We start from the raw sequence: 22,313 nt of genomic DNA, 5'->3' as shown, positions 1-22,313 counted from the left end.
TGCAGTAGTATTTGCATTCTTCTGAATTGGGCTTATTAAAATTCATCATTGGTTTATTTTTATTCTTTCTTAGGTCCCTGTTTTTTCATTTGCCTATGCTCTAAAAGATGCAGAAAAACAGAGTGATTCATTCAAGAAAAAGAAATGGTTATTTAATGTACCACAATTTAAGACCAATGCCCAGTCTTCCTTCTTATACAACTATTATCAGCCTTGTTTTGTGATTTCATAGGGCTGCTACAAACTACAAACTTCTAGATTCATCACCGGCTTCACAGCCCCAAAGAGAGATGCAAAAGAGGGGCGCAGTGGGATTCTTGCGGCTCTAGCCCTGCTGTGGTTCCTGCATCCCAATTTGGATCTTGGCCCTTCACTCCTGGTGGTGACATACTCTGGCCTGATGATTTCTGTGGCCTCGTTAGACTTCTGTCCCCAGGCTTTCTCTATAGGCCTAGGCAGGAGTCTCGATGCTGACCTAAGGATCTCTGCTTCAAGCCTTGAGATTTTGGGGATATGTTTTTTATATTTTTAATATCTTTATATTTATATCCAGTCATCGTGAGTCTAGGAAAATAAGGAAAATTTTACTGAGAGAGCAATTAAAAGGGATAGAGGAATCAACTCAGATTGAAAGAAGGATCAGGGAAAGCCTTTTGAGGACTGAGTACCCCCTTCAGGGGGCTGGAAAGAAGTATTGCTCACTTCCTTGTACCAGCACTGTGCTAGGTACTGGGATTCAAGAATAATTTGCCTGAGAGCATCAGGGAAGGGTTCACATAAAGATATCTCTTTAGCTGAGACTTGCATGAGCAGAGGTAACCAGGTGAGTACGACATGGAAGGAGATTTCAGGGTGGAAGAATAGCGTGGGTACAAGTGTGTAGATGAGAAAGCACGGTCTGTTGTGGAACTGTGATGTGTGAACATCGGTGTGGAAGGTTCAAGAAACAGAGCATCAAGATGTGAGACTGGAGAGCTGAACGGCACCTTGATATGGAAGGCCTTGCATCCTGTAGGTGATGGAGAGCAATTAAAAGATTTTAAGCAGGAGAATGAAATGAGAAAATCTGCATATCAGAATGAACTTTCTGAAAGTAATGTGGAAGAAAGATTTGAGGGTGTGAGCCTAGAAGCAAGGAGGGCAGTTTTTGAAGTAGTCTACAGAAGCGTTGGTGAAAAACTGAACTTGAGTAATGGTGGTAAGATTCAAGTTATTGAGGAGAGCAAAATGGACACACCTTGGGGAATAATTAGATACGGAGTGTGAATGACAGTCAGGGGTCAAGGATACATCCTCAGTTGGCAGTTGGTGCCATCGAATGATGCTAATCACCATGTTAAGCAATAAAGGGAGAAGAGCAAGTTTGGTAGGAAAGATAATGAGTTCATTTTCAGACATGCTGAGTCAACTAATTTGAATGTTGAGTCAACTAAAGTTGACTTTAGTCCTAACCCACTTCTATTTCACTGTGGTTTGTTGTTGTTTGTTTGTTTTTACTGGATGTAAAGGCTAAGAGTAAAAGAGACTAGTAAAAAAGAAAGAGATCAGTAAATAAAGACCTAGGATATAAAAGCAAGCAATCACACTACTATGATACTCATGGCTGGCCATTCATTTCACAAATGTTCACAGAACACATATAATCTCCAATTCTATAGAAATTACATAGGTCACACTAAGCTATATATATGAAGCATAAGCTTAAAATATAATAGAAATAGAAGCATTCAGTTAGGTATCATACAGGGCTACAAAGTGCCAAAAACAAAATGCACAAGTGGCAAATACCCTTATAATTGACTACTTATGAAATCTAGTAGTCATAATATTATTTAAGTGATTAAACATTTCATCACTCATAGTGGGACATCCTATAATGTTGTTTCCTGTTGTGACACAATATGAAATAAATAGCAACATCTAAAAAGCATTCTTGCCAAAAAAATTTAACTTGAATTTAATCAAGCCTTTATGCCTAACTTCCAGATTATAAAATAATGAAGGAAGTTTAGAAATTAGTCCAGCAGCAGCAAAAAGAAAAAAAAAAGTCAGAAAAAATCTAGAATGTGGAAAATTCTAGAAGACAACTTTTGGATCTCAAAAAGCCAATGTCATAGAGGGGGAAAAAAAAAAAAGTCCTGGAAGTGTTCTAGATTAGGAGAAGCTAAAAAAGACATAATAATCAAATGCAATGATTTAACATTGCATTACTTTGAAGAAATCCTATAAAAAGTATTTTGGAGACAAGGCAATGTTAATATGGACTGGAGTATTATATGATATTAGGGAGTTATTATTAGTTTTCTTAAGTGATAATGGTGTTGAGGTTGATAGAACACTTATTTTTAGGAGAAGTTTGTCAAAGAATTTAAAGGCTATGGTATTCAGAATCAAGAAAACAGAACTTGCGACCCCAGTGAGAGTCCATCCCGTGAGCATAAGCCCCTATCCCTGGCCACCCCAGTGCCTCAGCTGCTACACCTCAGTCTACACCATCACCAGTTCACTGAATGACCACCCCACTGTGTTCCTGGTAGACAACGGCTACAGCAGGTGCTAAGGCCTGCTTCACAGGTGATGATGCCCCCCCAAGCTGTCTTCCCCTACATCGTGGGGTGCCCCAGGGCGTGATGGTGGACATGGGCCAAGAGGACTCCTACATGGGCGATGAGGTCCAGAGCAAGAGGGGCACCCTGACCCTGAAGTACCCCATCGAGCATGGTATCTTCACCCACTGGGACAACATAGAGAAGATCTGGCACCACACTTTCCACAATGAGCTACATGTGGCCCCCGAGGAGTACCCCATGCTGCTGACCGAGGTCCCCCTGAACCCTAGAGCCAACTGTGAGAGGAGACCCAGATCATGTTGGAGACCTTCAACACCCCAGTCATGTATATGTGGCCATCCAGACCGTGCTATTCTTGCACGCGTCTGGCTGTACCCCGGCATCCTGGTGGACTCCAGGGACTGGGTCCCCTATACCCATACTGCACCCATCTACAAGGGCTACGCCCTCCCCTAGACTTCTCGCCCTGGACTTCGAGCAGGACATGGCCACCGCGGCCTCCAGCTCCTCCCTGGAGAAGAGTGATGTAGGAGCTGCTAGACCCGCGGGTCATCACCACTGGCAACGAGACGGTCCGCTGCCCCAAGGCGCTCTTCCAACCTTCCTTCCTGGACATGCAGTCCTGTGGCATGCACGAAATTATTTTCAACTCCATCAAGAAACGTGACAGCAACATCCTCAAGGACCTCTACGCCGAAAGGGTGCAGTCTGGTGGCACCACCATGTACTCTGACGTCGCTGATGGAATGCAGATCCCTGCCCTGGCAACCTGAGCAATGAAGCTGGAAATCATGGCACCGCCTGAGCGCAAGCACTCCATGTGGATCGGTCGCTCCATCCTGGCCCCTACTGCCCACCTTCTAGCAGACATGGGTCAGGAAGCAGGATTATGCCGAGTCCGGCCCCTCCATCGGCCACCGCAGAGGCAGTTAGGCGGACTATTGTTAGTTTTGTGCCTTACACCCTTTCTTGACAAACCTAACTTGCGAAGAAAACAAGATGAAACTGGCATGGCTTTATTTGCCTTGGTTTTGTTTATGTTGTGTATTTTGTCCTTTGGTTTTTAGTGTTGGGGGTGGGGGTGGAGCTTGACTCAGGATTTTAAAACTGAAACAGTGAAGGGGACGGCAGTTGGTCGGAGCGAGCATCCCCCAAGTTCTACATTGTGGCTGGGGACTTTGAATGTATGCTGTTCTTTTTTTTAATAGTCATTCCAAATATCGTGGGATGCGTTGTTACAGGAAGTCCCCGTGCCTTCCCCCCAAAGACACCCCATTTCTCCCTAAGGAGAAGGGCCAGTCCTTGCCTGAGTCCACACAGGGGAAGGTGATAGCATTGCGTTTGTATAAATTAGATAGTGCAAAATGTTTTAATCTTCGTCTTAATACTTGTTCTTTTTGTTTTATTTTGGATGGTCTGCCATCATGGCTCTCCTCCTTGCCCTCTCAACCTGAGATATATAAAGGCTTTCGGTTTCCCTGGGAGTGGAGTTGAGGCACAGAGGCAGCCAGGTTTTAGGTATACACTGACATGAGACCAATTGTGCAAGGATAAAGTGCACACCTTAAAGGGGGGAAAAAGGAAAAGGAAAAGGAAAAGGAAAGAAAAGAGAAAAAGAAAATAGAACCCACAAGAGAGTTCATAAGAGGGGATTCAATACAGGGAACTGGTTAAAAAGGTGTTGGAAGAGTTAAAAGGGCAAACGTAAAAAGAGGCAGTCCAGGGATTAACAAAGGCAGAAAGCTCTTGAGTTTGAGGAACAATGGGAGGAAGTGGTGTTATCAGAGCCCCGGAGCCAAGGCTGTTCAGGAATTGACAGGAGCTCTCCAGTAGAAGATTGGACCATGGAGAAAGGGGCTGTTTGACAGAAATAGACAAAGACACTGCCAAAAACACTTCCCAAAACACAGCAAGGGAAGTAGAAATATCCTGTCTTCTTCTCTCTTTTTTACCATCTTATCTCCAGCCAATGCTTCCCATTGGCCAAAACCTAAACAGAACCCAGTTGCCAGAGAGAATGGGAAACGTAGTTTACAGGCACCGGCTCTATGAGATACAGAACAATTCAGAGGAAAAGCAAGGAAGAGATAAAGCAGGCAAATGACTGGTCCCACGGGGGGATTGTCATGACGCTTGCAACTTACTTGCAAGTAGTTCAGATAATAAAATGCATACATATAAATAGAGATAAAACAAATAAGTTGAAGTGTTGAATATGGGTTGGTATATGGATGTTCATTTTAACTATTCCTTCCATTTTTCTATACACTTGATATTTTTTCAGAATAAAAAGGTAAAAAATCCATTCTAATACTATATGAAAGAGAGGATAAGAATCTGATACAAGGTCATGGCCATGGGAATGGAGAGAGAAAATACTCTAAATGAATTTGACAAAGTTTCTCATTAAATCCTTGTAAACAAGATGGAAAAATGTGGACCAGCGCAACATTTATCATCTGTTTTTCCACCACTACCCACTTGAGAGTTGAGTTTTCTATTTGTCACTCTCCCAAGGACATATCCACTATTATTCTCATGCTAGCTCTAACCCCTACCATATTTATCATACTCAAGAAAGTTTGACAAAGTGGCAGTGAATGAGAGTGGCTTTAATTTGGTGGTAATCTTTAATCCACTCTATTTTGTTAAGAAGCAAATTAGTTATGAAACACCTCACAGTTGATTACAACACACCAGTATGTTGTGACATTAGAGTTGAGAAATCTTCAGCTAGAAAAATAGTATAATTATGAAGCCACATACGTCGTTGAGTACTACTATCCAAAGTTGTTGATTAATGGATAGATGTTGACCTGGAGGTGGCTTTGCATGATGCATCAGAGGGTCTGTCTTAACTTTGGCCCTGTCCGGTATTACCATTATGTGAGTATCTTGGATAAGATTTAGAAAAGAAGCTGATGCTGATGACTCGAAACCTAGGGTGAGAATGAATGTATCAGCTGCCAGCTCAGGATCCAAAAATATCTGGATCAATCAGGGTGGTAAGCCAATATAAACTGATACAATGGAAATATGCAACCAGCCTTTCACTTGAGTCCAGAAAAGCCAGCTCATTATGAGATGTTTTCTATATGCAACTAAAGAGCTTGAGGCCATTCCCTAGTTCTGCCATCAGTTCCCTGTATAACTTGAAGTATAAACTTCAGCAAGCACCTTGAACTCTTCTTAAGAGTTACTTCCTGCATCAGTAAAAGGGAGTAATAATAATAGCTAACTCATAGTAACTTAAGTGAGCTAATGTACGGAGAGCAGCTGAATATCCCTGGCACAGAGTAACAGAGAAAAATGTTAGTTGTTATTAGTATCGTGTGTGTGGGGGGGAAACTGGTAGCAGTATTACCTAGTAAATAGTTGTGGGAAAGATTTAGTAGTTGATAAAACATTCGATAGGTTTCAATTGTAGAACAGAGTTACCAAAGGGCTTTATTTAATTAGAATCCCCTGCTTGAAATGAGGCTGATAGAAATTCTGACTGACTGTGTTCTGCTCAGGCTGCAACTTGGAGCAGGGGTTTGAGATTGGGTGCCATAGTCACAAACTGTCATAAACACATTGGAGTCTGTTCAACAGACCTGGAATGCAGGAGCTGTTGACAGAATTGGAGGTGTCAGTCTGCCTTTGGAAGTGTAATGCCTGTAGAATAGAATTTGGAACTTGTTTTGTGTGCCCCCTCCCACTGATTTTCCCAGAACCAATTAGTAAAAATTACCGTGACATAGATTCGGAGTCCACCTAATGAAAATCTTCCTTGTGATCAGAGTTAGGGAGATGTGCTAAGTTCCCTGTCCTCACAATGATAAGGCATTATACAACCACTAGGCGTGGATATAATGGGATTCAAATCCAAAATGGGTGATTGGATTAGATGTCTTGTAACATTGACCCTCAGAAACCCTGAGAGTTTATCTAATGCAGTCTGAGGATTCTAGATTTGTTTTTTAATTACATACTTAACTGCTTCCCAAACTGCTGCCTCTTGAGCTCTTATTGGGTTTTTTTTTTTAGGCTTTGGGCCAAAGGTCTGTACTTTTTTCCCCACCACCAAATAGGTTAAATACTCTGGGTGTTCATTTTTTAGGAAATGAAGTTGAAATGATTAAACAGGAAATATGCACTTAGCTCCTAATGTTAGCTGCCTCAAAACAAAATCAATTCCATTTCAAATGGAATGCTATTGGAGAGCTATTCAGAAATCTGTTGATACGAAAGAAATATTGAAGGTGAACACATCAGGGACAGGAAATGAGAAACTTAAAGATATCTTTAATGCTAAAAGGCACTCTGTCTTTCCTGTCCTCAAAACCTTGAACAAATCTTTAAAATGCTCTGTTCATTTGAGGCATAAATATGTTGGGCTAAAAGCCAATGACACCTGGATTTAAAAAAAAAAAAAAATCCTCTGCTAAATCTTCTATGGAAAGTTAGAAATTTAAATTCTGAAGATGCCCAAATTACTAACCAGAACGGACTCCATGAGTATGTAGTGGGAGAAGAAGAAACAAAAACAAAAACAGAAAAATTCTGCTGGCTCTGGCACCTTTATGTGAGCAAGCTGATTGCTCATATCCCACACAGCCTCAGTTTTTAAACAATAAGCATTCTTTTTAAGCCTGAGAAGTAGCATATTCGCACATTATATGGAGCAATGTCTCGTTTCCTTCTCAATAACCAGCTCTGCCGCTTGGCCAAGGGAACACTTTCTAATTCTGTCAGTGCAATCAAGCGGTTTCCACTGATTGGTAGGGGGTTTTCAAGTTGGTATCATACAACTGCACCTAGGTTTGTGGGTCTTATTCAATAACAGGAAAACATGTTCAGAATCACTAACCTCTGGTCAAAGATGAAGACAAAAGCATGAAATCTAAATCGAATGTATTCTATCTTTACTCTGCATCAAGTTTTTGTTTTGCCGACAGGAAAAAACTAAAGTCGAATAAATATTATAAAGGGTTATCTTGAGGAGGGGGAAATCTTTAATCTTGAAGTTGAATTGGACTATTCTTTCAAATTTTCAAACATGGACTACTTTAACATAGCTTCCAGAAACCAGTAATAAATGAAACTGACAACTAGCCAACTTTTGTCTTGCAGTAAACTATGATGGTCTTTTATGAGAAATGGATTCTTTGTTTTCCAGGGCTCGCATTTTTCACCTCTAGATCCAAAACTCTGTAATTCACCACATCCTGGACCAAATGTCCCAGCTTCCTGCTTAGAAAGTATCTATGTCTTCAGTTCCACATGCCTTCATAAGGAATTGAGACATGCTTCCCCTACTCTCTTATTAAGGATATGGGGGGGGTTGTTTTATTTTAACTAGAAATTCTATGAGAGGTGAGGTGGAAACAGTAAAGAACAAGAGTGTAGCAGTATTGATAGAAATAAGGTAGTTTATATCATCAAGTAGATCTACTTTTTAGAATTTTTGTCTTTCTGAATACTGCTGTACACAATCCTGAGAAATAAGTATCGGCCAGTATCTGTTAGACTGAATAATTTCTCTATGGCATTATTGTAACGGAGAAAATTTTGAAAACAGACAAGTGAACAACAAAGACATCCATCTAGATTATTTTTACCAAGTGTGTAGAATAGCATTGAACATTTTAGAGGCCACCTCGAAAACTCTTCCTACCTCTTTGAGAGTCAGCTTCAACTTTAAGGCAATACCACTGAGAGAAAAATGTTTAATTATTCTGAAATGGGTGGTTAACAGCTTCATCTTTTTCTTTATCTTGTGCATCAGCAGGTTTCTTTGACAGCAAATTATGGATGTGGACAAAGTGGACACAGTGCAAGGCAGAATAAAGAAAAGACATTTTCCTCTCCCTAGAATACTTTGCAGGTAAAGTGCTGTTAAGAATTTTGCCTGCTTCAGGTCATGATCCCACAGTTCGTGGGTTCAAGCCCCACATCGGGCTCTGTGCTGATAGTTCAGAGCCTGGAGCCTGCTTCAGATTCTGTGTCTCCTTCTCTCTCTTCTCTTCCCCTGCTACACTCTGTTGCACTCTGTCTCTCAAAAATTAATAAATGCAAAAAAAATATATAAATAAACAAAGAAAGAAAGAAAGAAAGAAAGAAAGAAAGAAAGAAAGAAAGAAAGAAAGGAAGAATTTTGCCTGCTTATTAACTTACCCTAGGCTTCCCTGTCAATATCACTCAAAAAAAAAACCTACTTAAAAATATATTGAATGAAAAACAACTTATAATTCCCAAAGGTGACCATCCATAGAGTTAAAACAACCTACTCTTGTAAAGAAAAAGTCTTTTATTTATCTCAGTCCTACATGATTTGCAATAGAGTGGACACCCAATATATATTTATGGAACAAATCAATGTGGAAAAAAGAGAAGAAAATGATAGAAGGGACAAACGTGGAAATACCACATCAGGAGAGACTTTAAAAACCTTGAATTTTCAGGGCGCCTGGGTGGCTCAGTCGGTTAAGCGTCCGACTTCAACTCAGGTCATGATCTCGCGGTCCGTGAGTTTGAGCCCCTCGCCGGGCTCTGGGTTGATGGCTCAGAGCCTGGAGCCTGCTTGGATTCTGTGTCTCCCTCTCTCTCTGCCCCTCCCCCATTCATGCTCTGTCTCTCTCTGTCTCAAAAATAAATAAACGTTAAAAAAAAAACCTTGAATTTTCAAAATGAGGAATCGTGTAGATGCCTGCAATGATTAAAAAAAAAGCAAAGAGCTATCCTAATCCCACATCATTGTATTTAGTAGGTTTTCTGAATTCTCTTTGAGTAAATGCCTAATAAGCAAATACCCTCCTGTGTACAGTCATTATGCACAATCCATACTTACAAGCTGCATGACCTGAGACAAGAAACTTAACCTTTCCACAACTCTTTTTCTTCATCTGCAAAATGGGAATGAGTAGTGTAGCAAAGTTAAACGACTTGTATTCATAAATCAAGTAAAACTGAGTCTGGCATATGTTAAGCATACCATAATTATTAGTTACGATTGCGATTATCGTCATCATCCTCAGCGGATTCATTAGACGCAGAAAAAGTAATAAATTATTTTTAAAAGATTTTGAGAATCAGATCATTTGGTAAAAATGGTTTTAATTTGTGTTAAACTCAAATACGTAATAATGGAAAGGGAGGCAAAATCCTCCTCTCCTTAAGAACAGAGTGTGTGCGGCATTTAGCTTTTACCTCCAATTGCATCTCCATAGCTCTCTTCCGGTCACAGGTCTGTGGCAGTCAAGACGTTTGTGAAATGTATGTAAGAACCAATACACAATAGGGCATATTCTACCCCGACCTTGAGTTGACCTCACCCAAATTTTGCTCATGTGGCTTTACTTTTATATACCTTTTGCAGCAAAGTCAAGAATTTCAGTTCCATGTAAGAGACTGCTGAGTCAGTCTTCTCAGCCGTAATGAGAAAAGGGGAACCCGAGAGCTGGAAATAGAAAAGGAAGGTAAAGTATGTGGCAGAACTGGAGTAGAGAGTTTTGCAATAAAGATTTTTTGCAGAGAAGAAAAGAATGTTGAGAGAAAGTAGACCCGTGCTTGGAGTTACACACGCATATCTACAAAGGAAAGCAAATGGGAAACTAGTAAAGGTGATAGCAGACTTCATGAGCTTTGGCATGAATAAAGCCTCCTGTTTGGTAACATTCGCTTGACCCTTTACCACGCACCACACGGATCAGACCATTTAATCCTTCTTCATGGCAATGCTGTTGGAGTGGTACTGTTAGCCTCATTCTATAGATAAAGATGCTGAGTCATACAAAGTCTTAAAATGTGCAGAGGTCATGGCTAGCAAATGGCAAAGACAGAATTTGAACCCAGGCAGTCTGACTCCAGGGACTGTGGGCTTAAACAGTACAACACTATCCTTGTGACTAAATATATATAATTCTCTGTACGGGGGCAGAGTGTGAGATGTACCTCATTAGCTTTGCCAAAAAGTTTAAATCAAAGCTAAGTAAAGGTTTTTGCAAGCTGAGATTTCCGGTTATTCTTTATCTCTGGACCCAGAATGAGGAGAAAAAAATAAAAACTGAGTCAAAAATTAGAAGTCATGGACTATTTGAAAAAAAGACAAAGAGCAGGAAAGGAAGGAAAGAAAGAAGGAAGGAAGGAAGGAAGGAAGGAAGGAAGGAAGGAAGCCTTTGTATAAAGACTATCCACAACAAAGGCAAACAAACTTAACAAGGGTCTTATTGAAAGTTTAAAGAAGATTCTAAAGATTTTCTTAAAATATCTTGTCAGTTAACGGAAACCAATTGCACACTACTCTATTTACACATTGTAGCTGTGGTTTGCATTTGCCCATGATCTATACTTCTTTTTCGAAGTGAGCCCCTTGATATCCCTCTGAGAAATCACCCTCCCCCATCGTCTCAGGGCAAACTGCACTCCGAGCTTAGAACCATGGACCAGATCTGGCCATTAAAAGTTCTCCATCCCTCTTATCAATGTGTATGGGGAGTCTACCAACCACAGGATTTTTATTGGAATTACTGAGAAAGAGAAGGGTTCTTCCTAGAGACTGCTAAACCAATGTATTCCAGGCCTGGCCTTGGTGGTGACCATCTTTTTGCACTACTGGGCAAGGCCTGTCTGAAATCATGACAATGCATGGGACATCAGGGAAGACATATGGGAGGAATACAGATTCCTGAAGTTCTTATGTGTGCACCTGGATCCAACCGAGTCCACCAACTTGATTTTTCAATTATGTAGGCCAACTAAGAAAAAATGTTTTAAGTCAAGTCAGCTTGGTTTGGCTATCTGCCACTTACAGCAGAGAGAACGCAGACTGAAATACTAACATGAGACATGTAAAATGCCCAATGATAATCCCTTTATTTAGCCCGATATCTTTATCATTTTTATTTGTGTCCATGGAAAGAATGCGTAATAGTTTCACACAGGACTTTAATCTTCCAACCCCTTTATTCCTTTAAGTTCTAAAATGTATTGCCTCTAAATTCTCCTTCTATGGTGTTTTTAGGAAGCTACACCTCACAAATTGGGTGGACTCTCATATAACATGTTGAGTATTTACTCAAACAGCTGTTTTATTAAGGTGTTATTACTAAGTGCAAGAGGTCAAAGACTGTTAAAAACTTAATATTATAAAATTCCTTAAGCATTTCACTAGATTACTTAGAAAATTTCTCTTAAAAAATTAACATACCGGGGCACTTGGGTGGCTCAGTGGGTTGAGCGTCTGACTGCAGTTCAGGTCATGACCTCACAGTTCATAAGTTCAAGTCCCACATAGGACTTGCTGCTGTCAGCACAGAGCCCACTTTGATCCTCTGTCCCCCTCTCTCTCTGCCCCTCCCCCACTCATGCTCTCTCTCTCCCTCTCTCTCTCTCTCCCTCAAAAATAAAATGGATGGATAAATAAATAAATAAATAAATAGCATACCCAAGAAATCTGAAATTAATGAATGTAGCTAAAACAGTGGCCTCCAAATTTTACTGTGCATAAGAATCATGTAGGAAACTTGATGATTGAACATTCCAGGGTTCCATCCTCGAAAATACCCATAAGGAAATTGGAGCATGAAATCTAAAAGTCTATGTATTCACCAAGCTCTTAAAATGACTCTGATGTGAGTAGTTTCAGCCCAGCCTTGAGGAACTCTTAAAATTCTCATTGGACATCGTGAAGATGTTACTTTAAGTTTATAAATTATGAATCTGTGTCTCCAAAAGAGTCAAGGATCATTAAGGATAAACTTGAAAATTTGCCTAATTTTACTTGCTTCTAGTCTGGCCAGCATTAAACGACATAATGCATATAAAGAATCTCATCTAGTTAGCATGTGCTGAGAGCAATCTTTTTAACATGCTTATTATAATGGAGCTAAAAGACAACAGATTTGTTCATCTTGAAATATTTAGAGTCCAGCTCTCTTCTCTCTCTAAAAATGTTAAGGTCCAAAAAGGTTAAATACTGTGCTGATTTTTAAGCTTTTGTCTCTTGGTACCAAACCTGGGAATCTCAAATCAGAGGAAAACATATACCACATTTGTGTGTGCTTCTCTGACCCATTTACCCAACAGCTTCTAAGCCTGCAAATTTTGAGTGGGCTCAGAGTAAGAAAAATCTCTGTAGCAAGTCCAGTCTGCAGTGCAAGCTGCTTTGTCTCTTGAGCTTTAGAAGAAAGACAGGCAGAAGCAGACTCATTTCACCCAAGACCATCAGAAGAAGACCCACCGGACGCCAAAAATTTCTGGCTGCCTCTCAGGTCTTTACATGTTTCTGGTCTTTAACTCTTGGGTTTTTCCTTTCTTATTTCATTTAAGGTCCTAAATAGTTCACAGGCATCCCTGGCCTTTAATCACAATATTCTTAAGATCCTTACCCATGACAGTCAACAGATAGAGGATTGATTATTTGGACACTGGCAAAGTTGAGTAATCCATACCCAAGTTAAGGGGAAATATCATGTGATTATAAATGGACTATGAGACATCTCTTCATGGCTCAGATTTGGAAGTCTAGTATTTTGTTTTTGAAGTACCGTGTAAGCTTTAATATTAATCCTTTTCTTAGTATTTGTGTTGCAGAAGCCAAACATGTGATCTCCAGAGTCTTGATTGTTGTAGCTGTACAGCTGCTGCCATGTAATGTAATTCAACTAGCAATCTCCAACAAAGAGAACAAGAAGGCCTGACAATTAAAGAGATGAAAACAACTACCGTTCAAAATGCAGTCCACAACACAATAATGCCCTCTCAAAAAACAGTGCAACTCTAGATTGACCACATCCTCAGAAGATAATGTTCCATCAGTCCATCTTTCAGAAAGGGAGTCTAATGAAGTAAAAAGCAAAACACAAGAAACAAACAAAAACAAAAACCCCAGATGGTAGCTGTAAGGAGATATCTGAAAATTGAAGCAGAGAACACAAATTGCAAAACTATACCAGGACTCACAAAACAGATGAACTATCCTAAACCATAACATACAACAAAAGCACTTTAAACTCATACTATTTTAGAACCTGGGTGGCTCAGTTGTAACCAACTGAAGTGGCCGACTTCAGCTCAGGTCATGATCTTATGGTTCGTGAGGTCAAGCCCCACAACAGGCTCTGTGCTGACAGCTCGGAGTCTGGAGCTTGTTTCGGATTCTGTGTCTCCCTCTTTCTCTCTCTCCCCCTCCCCTTCTTGTGCTCTGTCTCTCAAAAATAAATAAACGTCAAACTTACCCTATTTTAACATATCTCATTTAGATCCTTGTGTTCCAAGATAAGATCACTGTTGAGGGGCATCTGGGTGGCTCAGTGGGTTAAGCGTCTGGCTTTGGCTCAGGTCATGATCTTGCAGTCTGTGAGTTCAAGCCCCATGTCGGGCTCTGTGCTGACAGCTGGGAGCCTGGAGCCTGCTTCAGATTCTATGTTTCCCTCTCTCTTCCCCTCCCCTGCTCACGCTCTATCTCTCTGTCTCTCTAAAAACTAAATAAACATTAAAAAAAAAAAAAAATGACCACTGTTGAAATGGTCCAACGGTAACTGCATGGATTCCTGTATTAAAGATAAGACCACTGACTGTCGGCAACTTGACTGGTTTACAAATTCTTAACTAATCACTGATAAGATCATTCAATGGCTAACTCCAACTTCAAAACTTATAAAACCTCCGTGATTCACCCATTGTAATACACTCCATGGCTTCCTAAGGTGTGTGTTCTCCCTTGCAGGAGCAAGCTAATGAAATTAACTTTATGCTTGTGATGATCAATGGCTGGTGGGATATAACCAAGAACCCATCACTGAGGGGCGCCTGGGTGGCGCAGTCGGTTAAGCGTCCGACTTCAGCCAGGTCACGATCTCGCGGTCTGTGAGTTCGAGCCCCGCGTCAGGCTGATGGCTCGGAGCCTGGAGCCTGTTTCCGATTCTGTGTCTCCCTCTCTCTCTGCCCCTCCCCCGTTCATGCTCTGTCTCTCTTTGTCCCAAAAATAAATAAAAAACGTTGGAAAAAAAAAAAAACCCCATCACTGAGAAATGACTGGATAGATAGAACACTAAAATGACCTACTGAAGAAGATTCAGTTGCAGCACCGGTTATGAGACAATATTCTGAAATATTTGGTTTGTCCCTAATAGACTACAGTACAAGCTTTGAATCAGTGACCATAAGGTGCTAGATCTCCCATAGCCAGAATAGATGGGTCCAGGAATCATGAAGGGGTAGAAGTGGGAGTGGCTCCTTCCAGTATTATACCCACCCAGATTATTTGATTCCTGTTATTCCAATTTTGAGCTCTACAGGTTTGGAGGTCTTAGAGGAATGCTTCCACAAAAGGGACACAACAATGATTCTGCTGAACTAGAAGTTTGAGACTACTCCCTGGAAATTTTGAATTCCTTATAGTATTGTGTCAACAGTGAAAGAGAAGGGGCACTTATCAACTGGAGTGATTGATCCTGATCACCAAAGGGGAGTTGCTGTTACAAAATGGGGGCAGGAAGGACAATGTACGGAACCCAGGTATTCTTGCAGGTGCCCCCTAGTCTTTCCACTTCCAATAGCAAAAGATATGGGAAAATTATAACAACTAGAGAAACGATGACCACTAAAGATTCAGACCCTTTAATAATAAATATTTGAGTCACCCGACCAGTTAAAGGATTTAGGCCAGTTCAAGTGCTGGCTGAGGGAAAAGAAAACATGAAATGTTTCATGGAAGAAGGAAGTTATAGACATCACTACAGCCTTCTGAAACTAGAACTATAACAACTACCTCTATTTTCTGCTTTGCTTGTTACATAAATATAAATAAGTATATATTACATGATATATTATTACAATGTTGCATTATTTTATTACCTTTTGTATTATACATATATGCATATATTGACCTCTTTTTTCCTTATTATTTTGAAAAGATTATTGGTAGTGATTGACTTTAAAGAGAGAGAAAGAGGGAGACACAGAATCCGAAACAAGCTCCAGACTCCGAGCTGTCAGCACAGAGCCTGTCGTGGGGCTTGACCTCACGAACCATAAGGTTGCAGAATATTTGTACGGAAGTGAGAATGAATCTCAAGACTAATCAATATCACCTAGAGATAGACACCATGATCACCTCCTTATGTTAAATATTAGATGTTAGGATATTACTTAATTTGACTCTTGTGCCTTTATATCTCCCCTTTTTGAGGAATGGTGAAAACAACTTCCTTTTTAGGGGGGTAGTTGCATACATTTGTTATTGTTGCTGTATGGAAATTCAAATACGTTTAGAAGGTGTATATGGATCCCACGTAGCCCCAAATTTGGACTGTGCCCATTCTCCAGCGATTGCCCCTTACCTCCAAATCTACCCTTCTGTACTCTGCTTTGGAAACCTGTCAATAAAAATCTGCAAACTTTATTCCTCCTTTTCCAGCTGGCTCTTTGATAGGCTGTGTTGATAGAAGACACTGGAGGGAGACAGGAAGGCCAGAGGGGAGAGGATGGATTCCTCCTGTTTGCTTGCTGTTCTCGGCCATGTTACCACAACAACTGCCCTTTACCTTGGCTGCAGCAGTTGGTGCTACTCTGTCTTTTTCTGGCACTCCTGGAACCAACCTCATAACGCCCCCTCAAACATACCAACTCTAGAGGCGCCTGAGTGGCTCAGTTGGGTGTCTGACACTTGGTTTCAGCTCAGGTCATGATCTCAGGGTTTGTGAATTCAAGCCCCACCAGCACTGTTGGCGTGGAGGCTGCTTAGAATTCTCTTTCTCTCCCTCCCTCTCTCTGCCCCTACCTGCTTGCTCTCTCTCCCTCTCAAAATAAATAAATAAACTTATAAAAACCAAAACATACCAGCTCTAGACAGGTAGTGCCATCTCTTTAGAGGCTTGAATTCCACCCCCCAGGTCTCTATTCATTTTTTTAGATTCTGATCATTCCAAACTCTTCCCTTTATTCTTCCTGGAATAGTAGCTCTTCTTACCACGGTTGCCTCTATCTAAATGCACTATCTCCCTTTTTGCTCTTTGATTCTTTAGCAACCATTTTGCAAAGGTCCGAGATTAATTTCTCCCTGTTATGACCCAACAATAGCACTACTAGGAATTTATCCAAAGGATACAGGAGTGCTGATTCATAAGGGCACATGTACCGCAATATTTATAGCAACACTTTCAACAATAGCCAAATTATGGAAAGAGCCTAAATGTCCATCAACTGATGAATGGATAAGGAAGATGTGGTTTATACATACAATTGAATACTACTTGGCAATGCGAAAGAATGAAATCCTGCCATTTGCACCACGTGGATGGAACTGGAGGGTATTATGCTGAGTGAAATAAGTCAGTCAGAGAAAGACAGATATCAGATGTTTTCACTCATATGTGGATCTTGAGAAACTTAACAGAAGACCATGGGGGAAAGGTAGGGGAAAAAATAGTTACAAACGGAGAGGGAAGGAGGCAAACCGTAAGAGACTCTTAAATACAGAGAACAAACTGAGGGTTGACGGGGGAGAGGGGAGAGGGGATAATGGGTGATGGGCATTGAGGAGGGCACTTGGGATGAGCACTGGGTGTTGCATGTAAGCGATACATCACAGGAATCTACCCCCAAAACCAAGAGCACACTATATACACTGTATGTTAGCCAACTTGACAATAAATTATGTTTAAAAAAATTATCCCTGTTAAAATAACTGGTCTTTTTTCCTGACTGGACACTAAGAAATGCAAATGTAAACAGCACTATTGGCTTAAGATGGCATTTAATACACAAGGTTCACCTATTAAGCTGAGAATTCCAGTACTAACAACATTTCACTTTTATAATACAGGTCAACAACATCCTTATTCAAAGTTTTCAGAGCCAGAAATGTTTCAGAATTCGGAATATTTCAGATTTTAGAAAGGCAATGTGTGTATACATTAAATTGTGTAGTAACTCCAATGAGATAGGGAATAGTCCCTCATTATTAAACACTTAAACAATAGTCTTTCAAATCAGTTCAGGTCAAGTTTTGCCACCAAATGAGTTTAAACACACACGTACACACACACACACACACACACACAAACTTGTGGTTTTCAGAGCTTTTTAATTTTGAATTATAATAAAGCATTTTGAACTTATATTAGGAAATACTACCAAAGGACTAATCAAAGGACCAATTTTTGTTTTTTAATCTAAGATTGAATTAAAGTGCTTTCAGGAAAACTCTGAGTAAAGCTGAGTAGGGAAGTAACATCTGACTTAAACATAAGCAGAAACAACAGAGAAAGCTTTGAACAGACCCATCTGGTAATCTTCAGGAAATATTGCCCCCATTTACCTGAGAGTCAGTGAATCAGTTGTCTGGCAGGATGGAAAATCTACTCTGATAGCAAATCACAAGGAGTTTGTATTTGAGACTGGGTTAATGAAGTTTCTTGTAAAATTCACACAGTGAAACTCTATCAGAGGAATTGTGACAGCAATCCACAGAACATGTTCTAACATGCCAATCTGTTATTTTGTTTTTTTATGCATTGCAATATTAACCAGAAAATAAAACCACACACATATAAATACATTCGTGATAATTTAAATATATCAAGGTAACTGCAAGAAGAACAAAGAAAAGAAACAGGTAAAAATGATTGTTCTTGAGAAGTGGGACTGAGAGAATTGGAAGTAGGGAAGGGGCAGAGGAATTTTTGTTTAGGCTTCTCTGTCTTATTTGATTTGTAACTTGGTGAATTATTATTTAATAAGAGACTTTTAATCACTGTTCTAAAATGTACAAATTTAAAATGGAACATGTCCCTATAAATTGTGAATAACAGTGCTTAATTTATACTTTATAAAACATAAATATACAACTTTCTCGTTTCTGAACAGCAACTTAGAATTTGATTAATAAAAGTGATTTAAATCAAGTTGACTCAACCTCTAGCTTCAGATGACCTAGTAAAGACACTTCTACCCCTGCTCTCTTCCCGAAAACCAACCTAAACAACAAAACAATGATAAAAACAGAGACTAAAACTTCATCTCCAATGAAGCTGGAAAATAATCACAACGTCAAACAGCAAACTATGAAAACCAGCTGCCAAAAGACAGCAGATCCCGGACCAAATTGAAAGATAGAGGCTGGGAGGAAAGCCACCAAACTAACATCTTTTGCAGCAAACCCAATTCCCCAAACGCAGCCTGTCGCCCTGACGGGCTCAATCAGTGATCCCTAGGTTGGATCAGCAAGGTCTTGGAGTGTGCCCAGGAATATCCCTGAAGCCTTCTCTCACCTGCTAGCAGTACAAGATGTGGAGCTAAGTGAGAAGCACTGGGATGTGACATGTAACCAAGAAGTCTGCTCATGTGATCAGATGGAGAGAATACATGATAATAAGCAATCAGAGTTTATAGCAGATAATCACAGAATTATTTATTTATATATATAAACACTTACTTCTTACATTTTGTCCAGAACTGCGCAGGGTATCTTACAAAACTTTGATCCACTTAATTCTGATAGTTCTATGAGATAGGTAGGTACTGTTACCATCACTATCCCTCTATTACAAGTAAGGACACTGAAGCACCGAGAGGTTAAGTGTCTTGCCCAGGGCCACAGCTGGTGAATGACAGAGCCTGAATTCAAACCCAACGTGGTTATAAGCATGAACCACCAAGTTATAGTGCCTCTTTGAAGGGAAATACGAGTGAATAAAAAAATGAAGGAAGGAAACATCATCACACACAAAAACTTGGTCATTATTGAAAAGAAAGCTGACCTGCTCACCAAAGGAGGGTACAGAGAATGCTACAAACACTGGGGAGAGACAGGCCCGCAGGTGGAGCCCTAACAGAAAGTGCTAGAAAGTGCTCTGAGACATTCAGAGGTTCCATAAACTCTACAATACTTCACATCATTCCTACCTTAGCTTAGTCTGCGAAGGTGAAACTGTCCGCTGCTTCAGCTCATCCTCTGGGCCCCTTTCCTCCAAATTATTGAGGTCGAGCTCATTGTGACTGGACTATCCTCCTTTAGAGATGAGTTATAATCAGAAACTGAACTGTGCAACCAGTGAAGAGAAAAGGAATAAAACAAAACAAAACAAAACAATTAGCCTGCAGAGAGACATGTAGAGTGAACAGCTAAAAGAAAATAAAACCAATACAGAAGATAAACAAGAAAAAAAAGTAGACAGTGCTTAAAATACAGTCAAGGGTATGGTGGAAAAGGAAATCCAAATCATACACACACACATAAACGCATATGTCCTGTATCATACAGGACTTCACTGTGAGCCATAGAGAAATCACACTTAACCAGAGACCCATTAATGCCTGTGGGCCAGCATGCTAAGAAAAGAGATTCCAAAAAATTCTACAATTTCTTGAATTACTTGCTACCTCAGCTTAGTCCCCTGACTCTTTCACTCACATTTCTGTCCAAAATGGCTTATTTAGGAAGACTGCCCCATATTTAGAAATCAGTAATTTTCAAAAACAAAATCAAGTTAGAATATTTACAAAAATAATTCAAGGAAAAGAGCTAACAAAAAACAGATGAAGAACACCCACATGAATTTTTGCCATAGAAAAGCTAGAGTTCTCCATTAAGAGAACTTAGAAGAAAACAATGGTCTTTGTGCAACAAGAAGTCAAAACAGACAGCTAACATTTACTAAGTGATTAAGTCCTGGGCACTAAGTGAACTATTTAAACGTAAATAATTGAAAATATACTTCTATGAGAGTCCAGGCAGTAATAATAATAAAATCACCTAAAGGATTAAAAATAATTTTTTCTCCAAATTTTTATTTAAGTTACAGTTAGTTAACATACAGCGTAATATTAGTTTCAGGTGTAGAATTTAGTGATTCACTTACAACAGCCAGTGCTCATCACAAGTGCCCTCCTCAATACCCACCACCTACTTAACCCATCCCCACACCCACCTTCACTCCAGTAAGGATACCTTTGGATTTCTCCACAGTAGTCCCTAATTCTAGAGAACAACAGAAGAATGTCTGCAAAGACCATAGGAGAAAAATCCAACCAAACATTCACTCATGTATAAGAATAGCAGCTATTTTCAAACATGAATGAATTTAGGAATATAGTTCATCTGAATCTTCTTAAATCAATTTAAAGAAAAACTTTACTAACCAAGAGACAAATAGAGAAAATGTGGCTAAAGTACTGGCAGTGCTCTTTAAATTAACTTAGATGTAGAACTAAGACTAAACAATGGGGTTACAAAATAAAATGTAAATGTTAAGAACCAAAAGAATATAGAAATAATAATATTACTCAGAAAATCTACAAGTCGATAGGTAGAGATGGAATCAGTTTTCATGGAAAGGGGACATGGTTAATTATACTGTTTAAAAACCAATGAAGTTAACAGATAATATCGTACTTAGTGATGAACAATTGAATGCTTTCCCCCCTAAGATTGGGAACAAAACAAAGAAGTCCACTTTCACCACAACTATGCAATATTGTGTTGAAGGTTCTAGTCAAAGCAATAAAGGAAAAGATACATAAGACATACAAATTAGAAAAGAAGAAGTAAAGCTATTTTTATTCCCAGTCTATATTACCCCTATAATCATCAAATAAACTCAAAACTATTAATCATTGATGAGAGAAATCAAAGACATAATAAATGGTTAGATATTCTATCTTCATGGATGAGCAGATTCAGTATCATTAAGATGTCAGTTCTACCAAAACTAATCTACAGTCAATGCAATTCCCAATCAAAATCCTAAAAGATATTTTTGTTGAAACCAACAAGTTGAGTATAAAATTTATATGAAAAACCAAAAGCTTTAGAGTAACCAAAATGATTTTGAAAAAAGAAAAAGTCAAAGGACTCATATTCCCTGATTCTAAGACTTATTATAAAGGTATTATAATCCAGAAAGCATTATATTGGCAAAAGGATAGACATATAGATAATAGAACAAAAAGTTCAGAAATAGACCCATGTATCTACAGTCAAATATTGACAAAGTAACTCAAAGGACAAAAGATAGTCTTTTCAACAAATGATGCTAGGATCGGGCATCTGTATGTTGAATACAAAAACAAAAATAAACAAAAACCAAAAACTAGCCTTGATCCACATTTCCAATCTATGCAGTCAGTTAAGCATCCAAATCTTGAATTCAGCTCAGGTCATGATCTCACAGTTCATTAGTTTGAGCCCTGCATTGGGCTCTGAGCTCACAGCATGGAGCCTGCTTAGGATTCTCTCTCTCATCTCTCTCTCTCTCTTATAAATAAATAAACATTAAAAAAAGAAATTAATGCAAAATCTGAGATCTAAATGGAAAACTTAAAACTGTAAAACTTCTAGAAGAAAATATGAGAGAACCTTAGGCTAACAAGTGTTTCTAGATAGCATACTAAAATCACAAACCACAAAAGAAAAAAATGGTAAGTTGGATCAATATCTCATACCATATACAAAAGATTAATCTGAATCTTTCACCTAAATGTAAATCTAAAGTTATTGACAAAGAGTCTTTGCTGGACCAAACTTTTGTCAGGCACCCTCTCCTAGGCCTAGCTGTGCTTTTTTTTTTTTTTTTTTTTTTTTTTTTTATAAAACCCAGTTTTAGCCACAAAGTCATTCTAACCAGAACCTACCCCCTCCATATCTGATCACTCTTGATGTTTGATCAAGTTCCCCATCCTCCAGCATCTCACAGGTGATGTGATCATTCTGATTTGTCTTCAGCAAGAATTCTATTAGATGGGTTTAGCCAGAATCTC

At 39.4% G+C, this 22,313-nt stretch overlaps 1 pseudogene; it reads left to right on the top strand.

Moving 5' to 3' along the window:
* The first annotated feature begins 2,377 nt into the window (after positions 1–2,377).
* LOC102950744 lies at positions 2,378–9,989 on the top strand (annotated as a pseudogene).
* The last annotated feature ends 12,324 nt before the right edge of the window (positions 9,990–22,313 follow it).

This window comes from Panthera tigris, chromosome C1 (assembly GCF_018350195.1).
Source record: "Panthera tigris isolate Pti1 chromosome C1, P.tigris_Pti1_mat1.1, whole genome shotgun sequence".
NCBI classification, from domain to species: Eukaryota; Metazoa; Chordata; class Mammalia; order Carnivora; family Felidae; genus Panthera; species Panthera tigris.
The sequence above is the reverse complement of the archived record's forward strand: the minus strand, read 5'-3'. Positions and strand labels throughout refer to the sequence as shown.